General features: G+C 40.9%; 1 pseudogene across 1 annotated transcript; it reads right to left on the minus strand.

Moving 5' to 3' along the window:
* Positions 1-5691: 5691 nt before the first annotated feature.
* On the minus strand, positions 5692-10622 carry LOC306659801 (tyrosine-protein phosphatase non-receptor type 21-like; annotated as a pseudogene). The gene has a single exon. The product of its transcript is annotated as a tyrosine-protein phosphatase non-receptor type 21-like (transcript).
* Between the last annotated feature and the right edge of the window lie 878 nt (positions 10623-11500).

Below are 11500 nucleotides of genomic sequence, written 5' to 3' on the forward strand. Positions count from 1 at the left end.
GGGCTTAGCATAAATAGCCTTTACAATGTTTGGGTATGTTCCTACTATCCCTATTTTTTCTAGTGTTTTGAGCATGAAAGGGTGTTGTATTTTGTCAAACGTTTTTTCTGCATCAATTGAAATAACCATATGATTCTTATCCTTAAGTCTATTGACATGATGGATTATGTTTATTGATTTACGAATGTTGAACCATCCTTGCATTCCAGGGATGAACTCCACTTGATCGTGGTGCACAATTTCCTTAATATATTTTTGGATACGGTTTGCCAATATTTTGTTAAGGATCTTTGCATCTATATTCATCAAGGATATTGGTCTAAAATTTTCTTTCCTTGATGTGTCTTTTCCTGGTTTGGGTATGAGGGCGATATTAGCTTCATAGAATGAGTTTGGTAGAGTACCCTCCCTTTCTATTTCCTGGAATATTTGAGAATTATGGAATGAGTTCTTCTTTAAGGTCTTGTAGAACTCAGCTGAGAATCCCTCTGGTCCTGGGCTTTTCTTGGATGGTAGATTTTTAATGGCTTCTTCTATTTCATTGCTTGATATTGATCTGTTTAAATTGTGTATGTCCTCCTGGTTCAGTTTAGGAGGAGCATATGTCTCTAGAAATTTCGGACACTATGTCCGAAAATCTCTGGGACACTATTAAAGCAGTACTAAGAGGAAAATTCACTGCATGGAGTGCATTCCAGAAAAGAATATAAAGTCAACAATTAAATGACCTAACATTACTGCTCAAAGCTCTAGAAAAAGAAGAACAGAATAACAGCAAAAGTAGTAGAAGACAGGAAATAATTAAAATCAGAGCTGAAATCAATGAAATTGAAACAAAAGAAACTATTCAAAAAATTGACATAACAAAAAGTTGGTCCTTTGAAAAAGTAAACAAAATAGATAAACCCTTAGCCTCACTAACAAAGAGAAGGAGAGAAAAGACTCAAATTACTAAAATACATGATGCAAAAGGAAATATCAAAACAGACACCTCTGAGATACAGAACATAATGAGAAGCTACTTTGAAAATCTGTATTCCAACAAAATAGAAAGTACCGAAGACATTGACAAATTTCTAGAGACATATGCTCCTCCCAAACTGAACCAGGAGGACATACACAATTTGGGACACTATGTCCTCCTGGTTCAGTTTGGGAGGAGCATATGTCTCTAAAAATTTCAGTATCTGTATTTACGAGGGATATTGGTACAATAATTTTCTTGTAATATAGTTTTCATATTTTGGTATTGAAAAATTCTGGTAATATAGAATGACTTTCAATGAAGGATTCCCTCCTCTTCAACTTTCTGAAAGAATCTGATTGGCATTATTTCTTCATTAAACGATTCATAGAATTCATTAATGAAGTAACCTGGAAAAAGAAAAAAAGAGGGGAAACAGATTAGAGGAATGTTATCAGGGGAGGGAAGCAGGAGAGGAAGAGTAGTACTTGGGGGACTGAAATGGAGCAGCTTATATTATATTATAAGTATTTATGAATATGTCAAAATGAGCTCCCACAATTATGTGTAACTATAACACATTAATAAAAATCAGTTAAAGAATCACATTATTAATTTGTATAAAGTAGATATAGTATTCACTCTTCTTTGAAAAGAAGGGTAATCCTTATGTCTTAAGATACTTTACCTAAAACGTTTTTTTATTGATTTTGCTTTGCCTGCCAAGGGAACCTCCACATTTTCTTGTAATTTGTACTATATTTTTAATAAACCCTTGTCAGATGTTTACCTTTTGAAACCTATCAGTAATAAATTAATCACAATCTTTTTAATTCTTTTGTCATCCTAAAGATAATATTTTGTTTGCTCCTAATACTTTTCTAAAAGCACTTTTAACCAGTTACAGGCCCAAGGTTTTGACTTTAGTAATAATAATCTTAGACCCCCCTGGAAAGACTATGACGAGGACTCTTACACATAGGATTCTGATGACATTGATTAAACAACTTAGGTACCATACCAGTAAACAAAGTCAGGATTTCCAGAAATGTATTTGAAAAGTGGATGGGCTCATGACATTGCTAACCTGTGATCTCAAGTCAAACAAGAATTAATTACACAGGAAGAAGTGAGCCAATGAGGGACGAAAGTGTTTTTTTGTCTAGAATATGTTTGATGTTTGGGGTATGTAAGGAAGTCCTTTTTTTTTTTATTTATCACCTATCTCTATCTCCATCAATAACTAGTAACAATTTAATAGACCTTCTTTGTACATGGAAATGCAATATTTATCTTTATCTCTTTGCCTGATACCCCCAAACTCAGAAAATCTCATGAGTATTCTTATTTTCATAGTGATACAGCTATTTGCATAGGTTTCATAAATGTCTATGCTCCCTGTGAATAACACATCTTGGAAACATTGGTTATGTAACTAACATCTAGAATTTCATAGTTGAGAATGATGCTCACTGAATCAGATGTAACCAAACATGTTTGGGGACCTAAGGCTGACTTTATAGACCTCTCAAAGGCTCACGAAGTCCTCTTGGGAAAACTGGTGTTGAACCTCACTTACAGGGTTCCCAGAATTACAGATGAATAAAGAAAGTCATTTCTGGATAGCCCAGAAACCATATAATTTTCAGGGACTTCTAGAAGGAAGGACTTTATCCAGTTGTATAGATGCTGAAGGTGAAATCTGATGACAAGTTCTTGGCTTGGCATCTTAGCCTGAGGAGGATTTTACAAGTCCAACTCCAGATTCCTTATGAAACTTCTAGCAAATCAAATTTAGGAAAGCTCACAGTATCTAGTCCGATGCTTGACATATTAGCCTTGGCCCCAAATTACTTCTTGAATGAATGAATGTATCCCTAGAGATGATTTTAACAAGATTATTATATTTTAATTAAATACATATATATGTAAAGGGTTGGCACAAGTTGCTCTCTTAAGTTCTGGATACTCAAGGGTAAAGAAAAATGAAAGTACAGAAAATGCTGTCTGGTTCAATTATTAGAAAAGCATCCAGAAATTGACTTTTCACTCTCTTGAAGTTAAGTTTCATATAAGTATATTTCTATAAAAATATTTGACACACAGTTTTTTTCTCACATAGCAAGTTCAAAGACAGCCTCAATAAGCTAGTGATGACCTTAGCAATTTAATGAGACCCAGTCTCAATTTCAAACATAAAGAGGGCTGGGGATGCGACTCGAGGTTAAGAGCCCTTGGGTTCAGTCTCTAGTACAAAAAAAAAAAAAAAACATTAAACTTTCTTCAAAAGTAAAATTTAAGCCCATTAATCTGTATAGACAAATGCCTGTTTAATTTAATAGACATGCCAATATTGACCCACATGTGTGACAGGAGTTCACAGGATATTCTTTCAGCTTAAAATCAATTTTAGAAATTAAAAAATCATCAGATTTTCTGACAAACAAACAAAGAGGATTTGCTTCCCTTTTTTTTTTTTTTTTTTTTTGATTAATGTTTCCATGTTCTTCAGCATCCTGGAAACTTGGCTGATGGTCAGACAAAAATAATAAATAAAAGTATCATGGTAAAATAATCAGTTAAAATAAACAAAGAAACACATATTATGGCTTTGATTACATTGAATATAATTATTTACATTGGCTTATCACCCAAAGATTTTAGACAACCACATTATAAACATTAGTTTTCCTTGATTTATCAGGACATTTGAATCTTCCTTACCACCTAACTACTGGAAATATTTTTGTTCATGGAAATCAATGAACTTTAGATGTTGGTTTGTTGGAACATTATAAGTTATTATCACTTCTGTTTTTAGAAAATTAATTTTCCTAACTTTCTGTCATTCCTTTCATTCTAAAAGCAAATTCTACAAATAATCATTTTGAAGAAAGAGTAAAATGATATACCAACAAATATATAATACACCTTTAAAGTGTATGAAACCAACACAAGAACAAAAGTTATCTAACAGCTAAAAAGCAGATGTTCATATAGACACTAAGTTGAGTAGCTTTATCGAAAGCTTTTTTTCAAAAAATTGCAACTCATTGAAAAAAGTCCTTGCAGGGTCCTACATTGCTAGAGGTGAGGTCACCTTTAAATCAACACACAACCTAAACTTAAATACTTCCTAAAATTCAGTTTCTATAATTTCCCTTAGTTATTCTTTTTAAACGTAAAATTCTTATTCTCTGACTTAAAATCCTATATTGGATTCTGATTTAGAAAATATGTAGTAATGGCCACTTTCTTCCAATGTCTAATATTTACTTCTGAATAAAACTGAAGAGATATTTTGTTCAAATTTTGTGTTTGCATGTTTTGTTTTGTTTTCTTTTTTTGTCCAGCAGCAAGAGGTTCTTAAAGTCTTTAATTAAAAAAAAAAAAGAATAAATGAAAATGAAAGAGAAAAGTAGTGCCTTCCATGTTATTGTAAATTCTGTACTTCTTGTAATTCACCCTGCACCTGATAAACAATAAATACTTTAGGCTTTGAGAACCAGATGACTTCTGTTGTAACTGCCCAACTTTTGTGTTAGTGTGAAAGCAGCCATCAATGAAACCTAAGTAAAAGGGCATGCCTGTGTTCCAATAAATTTTGTTTATAGAAACAGGGAGCAGTAAAGTCAGTAGGGTATTATTATCTTCATTTCATTAGGAAATAGGATCTCAGTTTAAGTGACTTAAACTTGTATAACTTCAAAGTAAGAGCCATTCCTTTAATCCATATGTTAACATGTCCTGACATATTATTTGAAAGCATGATTAAGGTTTATTTCTCCATGAGTCATTATCTTCTCTAACTGCTATTTACTATTCACTTATTCTACATAACTTTCAAAATTATAATTCCTTTTACATTTGAAACAATTGGAAATTGGGTATTTTAAACAATACATTACACACATTGTCATTTTATGCATCTCACTACATTAAGCTTGCCACATTAAGACAACATAATAATGGACATTTGCATGAACTAAAGGTCCAATCAGCAAGCTTCTACTAAATATCTGGTCTCATAGGAGCCATGCTCAGAGCTGTAGGAGAGTCAGATAGTAGTGAATCATGCCCTGCCTTAAATAGATCATGCCCTAATAAGATAATCCATAAACACAAATAAGGATAATGAAGGCAAAATGAGGTCAGAGAATTATGGACAAGTCCTGTAAAGTAACAAATTGGAGAAATTACTTTCTTCTGAGATGATTTTTTTAAAAATAAATGCTTTATCATATACACTTGATCTGGGTCAAAATGTCTTGTGACAAATAGAGAAGAAAGTGGAGATGATATTCCAGGTAAGCAAAAGAGAAAAAAACAAGGCAAGGAAGTAAGAAATTAGTAATAGTTTCTGATTTATGTAGGATATTATTGCATGAGAACAAATCACAGGAATCCTTGGATAACATGCTAATGATAGCAAAGGCATCTTGTCTGGTAAAGAATTAGGGTCAGGGAAGGTATTTGGGCAAAGGAATGACAAATTGAGAGGTTCCATTGAGGAAGTACTTTATTAAATAATAAAACATACTAGAGACAAAATGGATTAGAGAGATGAAAATGAGATTAAAAAAGTCATCCACTTATCAGGAAAAACATCCAACCTTTGAGTTTTTGGGATTGACTTTTTTTTTTTTCAATTTTTTTAATATAAAAGGTAAAACTATTATTAATAATCCCCACTTTGAACCAAAAAAAGCCTCTTGAAGCCTTTTTAATGAAATATAAATCTGAATTATTTGTGGGGAAAAAAATATAGGTTTAGGTGGAAGAACTCCAAGGAAACAGTAAGTCATTGACAGCAACAGACACTGGGGACAGGACGGGATGGGTGTTCACCCTCACCAGTTCCTACGCTAAACCCTGGCATCTTGGTCTGAGTATAGATAATACTGCATTTTGTACCATCACATGCCACTACTCTTGTCCAGGTCAGTCTACATACTCTTAACCCTTCTCTTAGAAACACTTTTGAAACAACACCCATTGTTATGTTTCAAATATAAACCACACATATATTAGAACAGATTTTATCTTTAACAAAAAAAGTGCTTAAAACCATCCAATGCAATTGTTTTTCACTTCATTTTTAACCAATAAAATCAAACTCATTTAGGTTTACGAATAATACTGAAAAAATAATCTGATTTCTTACATTCAAAATAATATGCCTTCATTCCCAACTCTCCTTTATATTAACTGACTCACTGCAGTGTCTTCATGAGTTGAGCTCATTTGGAAAATATAGAAGGTACAAATATATAGAACTTTTATGATAAAAAAACCTTTTGAATATAAAAATGCTTTCTATGTTTCAAAATAACACTTTTAGATTTTCCTTTGAGTTTTGGGCTTAGTGACTAACCCATTAAGACCCAAGGTTTTGTTGTTGTTTTAAATAACAAAGGTAGTAACATGGTTTAAATACAAAGTTATACAAGAACCACTCAAGTCTGTGGATCATCCCCACAGAAAGTTCAGTTTCTTGCTAAGAAAACCCCTAAATATTTCAGTCATTACATAAAATTCCATTATCAAAAACTAGTTTAAGATAGAAATCTACAAGATAGAAATCTATGCATCTTAATGATTGCCAGAATTGCCCAGCATAGCTTCAGTAAAATAGAGAATTGTCTAAAAAATACAATCTCCAAAATGTGTGCAAGTACTGCAAACTGGACAGACCAGGGCTGGGCAACAGCCTCACACCCAGTCCTCGTTCTTCCGCACCTTCCCCAGGTCCCAAGCCCCCGCGGCGACCTCGTGCTCTGTGGTTTTCCTTCCGCATGCCACTATTCACACTGCACCGCGTGCTGTGATGGATCTCGGTGCAGGTGGGTGTCCAGGAGAAAGTACGAGTTAGGCACGCACTTTGTTTTAGCTGTAAACGCTTCACATGATGGGTCCCCATAAGAAGGTCAGGGAGCTTAGATGAGCCTGGAGCTTTTCAGGAACTGAATGAGAACTCGGTACACAAAGGTGTACTGGCAGAGGGTCTGCACCAGCATCATCCGCTGTTGCCTCAGCATGTCCAGCACTCTCGGGATGTCCAGCACCTCATTGTGTTCCAGACAAGCAATCATGATCTCTGACAGAATGACAACACCAGTTCTTCCTACGCCAGCACTGCAGTGGACCAGCAGTGGAGGGTTGGGGCTTTTTGGTTCACTTGTACTGTTTGTATGACGTCGAACAGACTGGATCTCTTCAAGGTATGATAAAAATCCCTTGAGGTCTTCAGGACAGCCATGCTCAGGCCAGTCTGTGTACTGGAGATGCCAAACTGTCCTCTCCTGCCCCGTGAGAAGGTGCTTCATCTTCAAGCCTGTGGTGGCATAGCAGCCAGAGTCTGTGCGGAACCGGGTTGTGATCTTAAACCTTCCATAGGTGACAGTGTTGTGCCTGGAACCAAGTCGTGGCCAATATCTAAAGCTCTTCTCCCTTCCACCTTCTTCTGCTGTCACCATTGCTATAATTGCAATTCCCTGTTCCCATACCATCTGCCAAAAATCCTGACAGGTATTCTGTAACGGTCCCTGTGTGGCAATATAATCCCATTCAATTCCACTGACAGAGACCTTGATATGTGATGCATTGATGTAACCAGTGTTGTTCTCCTTGGTTGGGACAAGCTCCACTCTTGCATCGTCATAGGGAAGGACATCCTGGAATCGATTTCTTTCTGCATTTTCAGGGAGTCGGGCTATTGAGCACTCTCCATCAACTAGCCGCTTTTTAAGAATTCTTTCATATTCTGTGAATACCATTCCCTGTTCTAACCGCTGTTCCAGAATTTTACACCTTTCATCATTTGTCGCTCTGGTGGATACTTCCTTTCCTTCATCAGGCAGAGGCAGTCGAGACAAGGAGAGTCCATTGAGGGCAGCCAATTTAAGGGGACCAATTTTTTTGCATCTACTCGAGTCTTTTTCATTCCCCCCAGGGGCGGGAGCCCTTGCACCGCGTCTTCTTCCCAGAGAGCAGATTCGACACCGGCCTCTTCTTCAGAGAGTCCCTCCTGGCGCGGTAGCGCCCCGACGTGGTCAGGTCGGACTCGGACATGGAGGGCGTCAGCAGCCCGTCCCGTCGGGGCCGCCGGGCTTCCGCGGTCGCGTGGACCGGGCCGCCTTCCCTCGCCCTCTGCTCTGCCTCTGCCCCGTGGGGCTTGGGCTCGAAGATGTGCAGGGGTCCGGGCAGCGGGGCGCCAGGCGCGCAGGGGCAGCCGGGCGGCGGCTCGTGGGCAAAGGCGGCGGGCTGCCCGGGCTCGCGCCGCGCCGGGAGGGCCCGCGCGCCGTCCTCCTCGGGCTCCTCCTCCTCGCTGCTGTGTATCAGCATGGTGGCGTCCGAGAGAGACTTCTTGTGGCCATAGCTCACGCCTTCCTGCTCGTCGGGCTCCTCGGGCTTGGTCCGCTCGGCGAGGACGCCGGCCTGGGCCTGCGGGCGCGGCGCCACGTCGGCCGCCGAGGCCGACAGGGTCCGCTCCTTGAGCCGCAGGCCTTCGAGGCCGTGCGTGAGCCCCGCGATCTCGATGCTGTTCCTCTTCTGCAGCTGCGCGTGCCGGGCGGCCGTCAGGGGCTCGCTGACCTCCTGCAGGGAATGGGCCACCGGCAAGCTGTCCTCCTGGAACGTCTGCACCGAGTGGTGGACGCGCCTGGTGATGAGGTCCGGGTTGCTACTGCTTATGTAGAGGTGGCGCGACAGGTCGGGGGTGCTGTTGGCGGGCCTCGGGTACGGGTAGGGCGGGGGCGGGCGGTACACCAGGGTTTTCATGATGTTGGGAGCCGGGTACTCCTGCGCCTGCAGCTGCACGTTGGTCAGCTCCGGCACGCTGACAGCGCCCACCACCGGCCGCCTCTCGGCAGGGTAGGGGTAGGGAGACTGGCTGTGGAAACTGTAGTTCAAGTTGAACGGGTAGTGGGCCGACTGCGGAGAGGCGAAGTGCGCGTGCTCCCGAATTTCGGGCTGGCTGTAGACCAGGTCTTCTGGCCTGCTGTATGCATAGGAATTGCCAATGTTGAGGTTTCTCAGCGAGTGGCTCTGCCTGTCGGCATGCACCAGGCCTCTGTTGAGCTGCTTCATCACAGTCTCGTAGTCTGGGGTGGGGCGGTAGGACGGGGGGATCAGGGCACTGTGCCGATGAGTGGGGATGTAGTCGGGTCTCATGACGTCGCTTCCAGTAATACTTGGGTTGGAGGACATAGGGGAGGGCTGCAAGTATGCCTGGGGGTTATTTAAGGAGTTGGTGCTATGTGCGCTGTAGACACTACCATTACGGATTCGACCATTGAGGTCCATCTGAGCTCTATCCAAACTTGTCTGCGAGTGACAATAGTATCCATTCTGGTTGGGCACAAAGAGGTTATCTTGGGAAGAAGCATATGGTTCTGTATAATGTCCATTATAATGCAGCTGGGGCGGGGGAGGCATCACATAGGGCTGGGGTTTAGGCAGAGATAACCTTGAAGATGACCTCCTCCTGATTGGGTTCACTGTGATAGTCTGAGTTTGCAAGTTACACTGGTTTAATCTGTAAAATTTGTGTCGTGCGACACACAGTCTCCATACATATTTTGCTGTTTCCATGTCTTCAGTTTGAAACTGGATGGTCTCCTCTTTATTTGCCAGCTCTAATGCAAAAAAGGATTTGTTGTGGGACATGTTAGCAATATCCTGCCACCTAAATATCACAGGAGGCCTTCCATTCTTGTGTTTCACAAAGATACCTTCAAGACATGCTCCAATGGCTGTCACTCCCTTGGCTGTCCTTGGCAGGGTAGCTCTCTTCTCCATAGCCATCCATCCTCTCCACTTCCTGCATGTAGAGCATTTCAGCATCGGGAGCTGTGAGCCCTCTGTATTTTTGATGTAGTAAGGCCACTTTTTGGGTTGCTTCTTCCAATACTTTTTCATCTTGTAACCATCCCACAGGAAACAAGGCAAATTTCTGAAGAAAGTCTTGGGATTCATACTGATCAAAATCAGCTTGAACGGCTAAACCTGCTAGCTGAATTGCTTGTTCCAATGTACAAGGAATGTTTCCTTCCAAGATATCTTTCTTCAGCTGCAAGTAATACTGATACCTGGTAATCTCCTGCTGTAGCTGTAAAACTGAAGGCACGTAAAACACCACTCCAAAATAGACGGTAGGTTCCAGCGCATATTTATCCAGCTGCTTCTTCAGAGGTTTTTCCAAATCTACCCATCGGCGCTGATTTTGCTTGTTGTAGTACCAGAGGCTGAAGTAAGTGACCTCCCGCAGCTCCAACCTCTGGGCCACAGCTTCCAGGCTCTCCTGGCCAGTGCTCTCCACAGATAACGTGAACTCCACAAACTCGTTATTGAGCAGCTGGATCCGAGCAACCAGGCAGCTCTTGCTGGATACCGTGTAGCGCCGGGTGCGTTTCAATTTCAATCCAAATGGCAGTGGCATCTTCTCCCTTCAAGAATGGAGGGGCAAGGAAGGAAAAGCACCCCCACTGATCCAGCAGCGATGACTCCGGGAGAAAGCGGCCCTCTTCTGAAGGGATGAACACTGTCCAGTTCTGTGCCGCTCACCCAGCAGCGGCCGCCGCCATTAAAAAGCAAGAGAGTCTCCAAAGGCCAAGAGAGGGGAGCATCCACGCCAGCGCTGCACCCGCGCCCTCATCCTCGGGGCCGCGCGCCCGCTCAGCGGCCTGCCTCCCTGGGCCCCGCCGCGTGGCCGCCGCAGCCGCGCCCGCACGCCCATCCGCGCCGCCGCGCGCTCCGGGATTGACTTTTTTCACTTAGTATGATATTCTTCAATTCCATCTGTTTATCTGCAAATGCCATAATATTATTCTTCTTTATGGCTGAATAATATTCCATTGTGTATATATACATAGTTTCTCTACCCATTCATCTGTTGAAGGGCATCTAGAATCAAAATACATTCTGTAAAAATAAAAAAAAATTGAAAATAATAATAATTAAAGAAAAGTCCTTCAAGTGTCCAAGTGATGGCTTCTGAAGACCTATGGTCATTTTGTGGCCATGGATATGGAGGCATTGTTATGGATAAGGGAGATGCCAAAAGTAAAATCAAAAGACATTGGAGGCCAATTATATAAGAGAGACAAACATAAATCATTCACTCATTGAATCCTGTGAACATCTCTCAGTCATTTTCTGTCTATGTCATGCTGGACAAAGACCAAAAGGACAGACACATTGACATCTGCAGGAAACATACTCTTAAAGCACTGAAGTAGAGAATGATCTTTACAACGTTGGACAGAAGAGCAATACACTAGTTATCTGATGTGATCCAACATGGAGATTACCCATCCTGTGGATTTGATTTAAGCCACCTCACAAACTAGGATGCCACTAAGAGAGAAAGCATCCAGAACAAGGGGACCTGTTTTAGAAGAGATATTGAGTAGTTTGGTTTATCATTTAGCAAATATGGGAAGTTGCCTAAAAATACCATGTAATAGATTCCTGTAACTGGGAAATTTCTTCCCAAATCAAGCATATTAGTCAATATTTTAGTGTAAGAAATGCCAA

Source organism: Sciurus vulgaris, assembly GCF_902686455.1.
Source record: "Sciurus vulgaris genome assembly, chromosome: 4".
Taxonomy (NCBI): domain Eukaryota; kingdom Metazoa; phylum Chordata; class Mammalia; order Rodentia; family Sciuridae; genus Sciurus; species Sciurus vulgaris.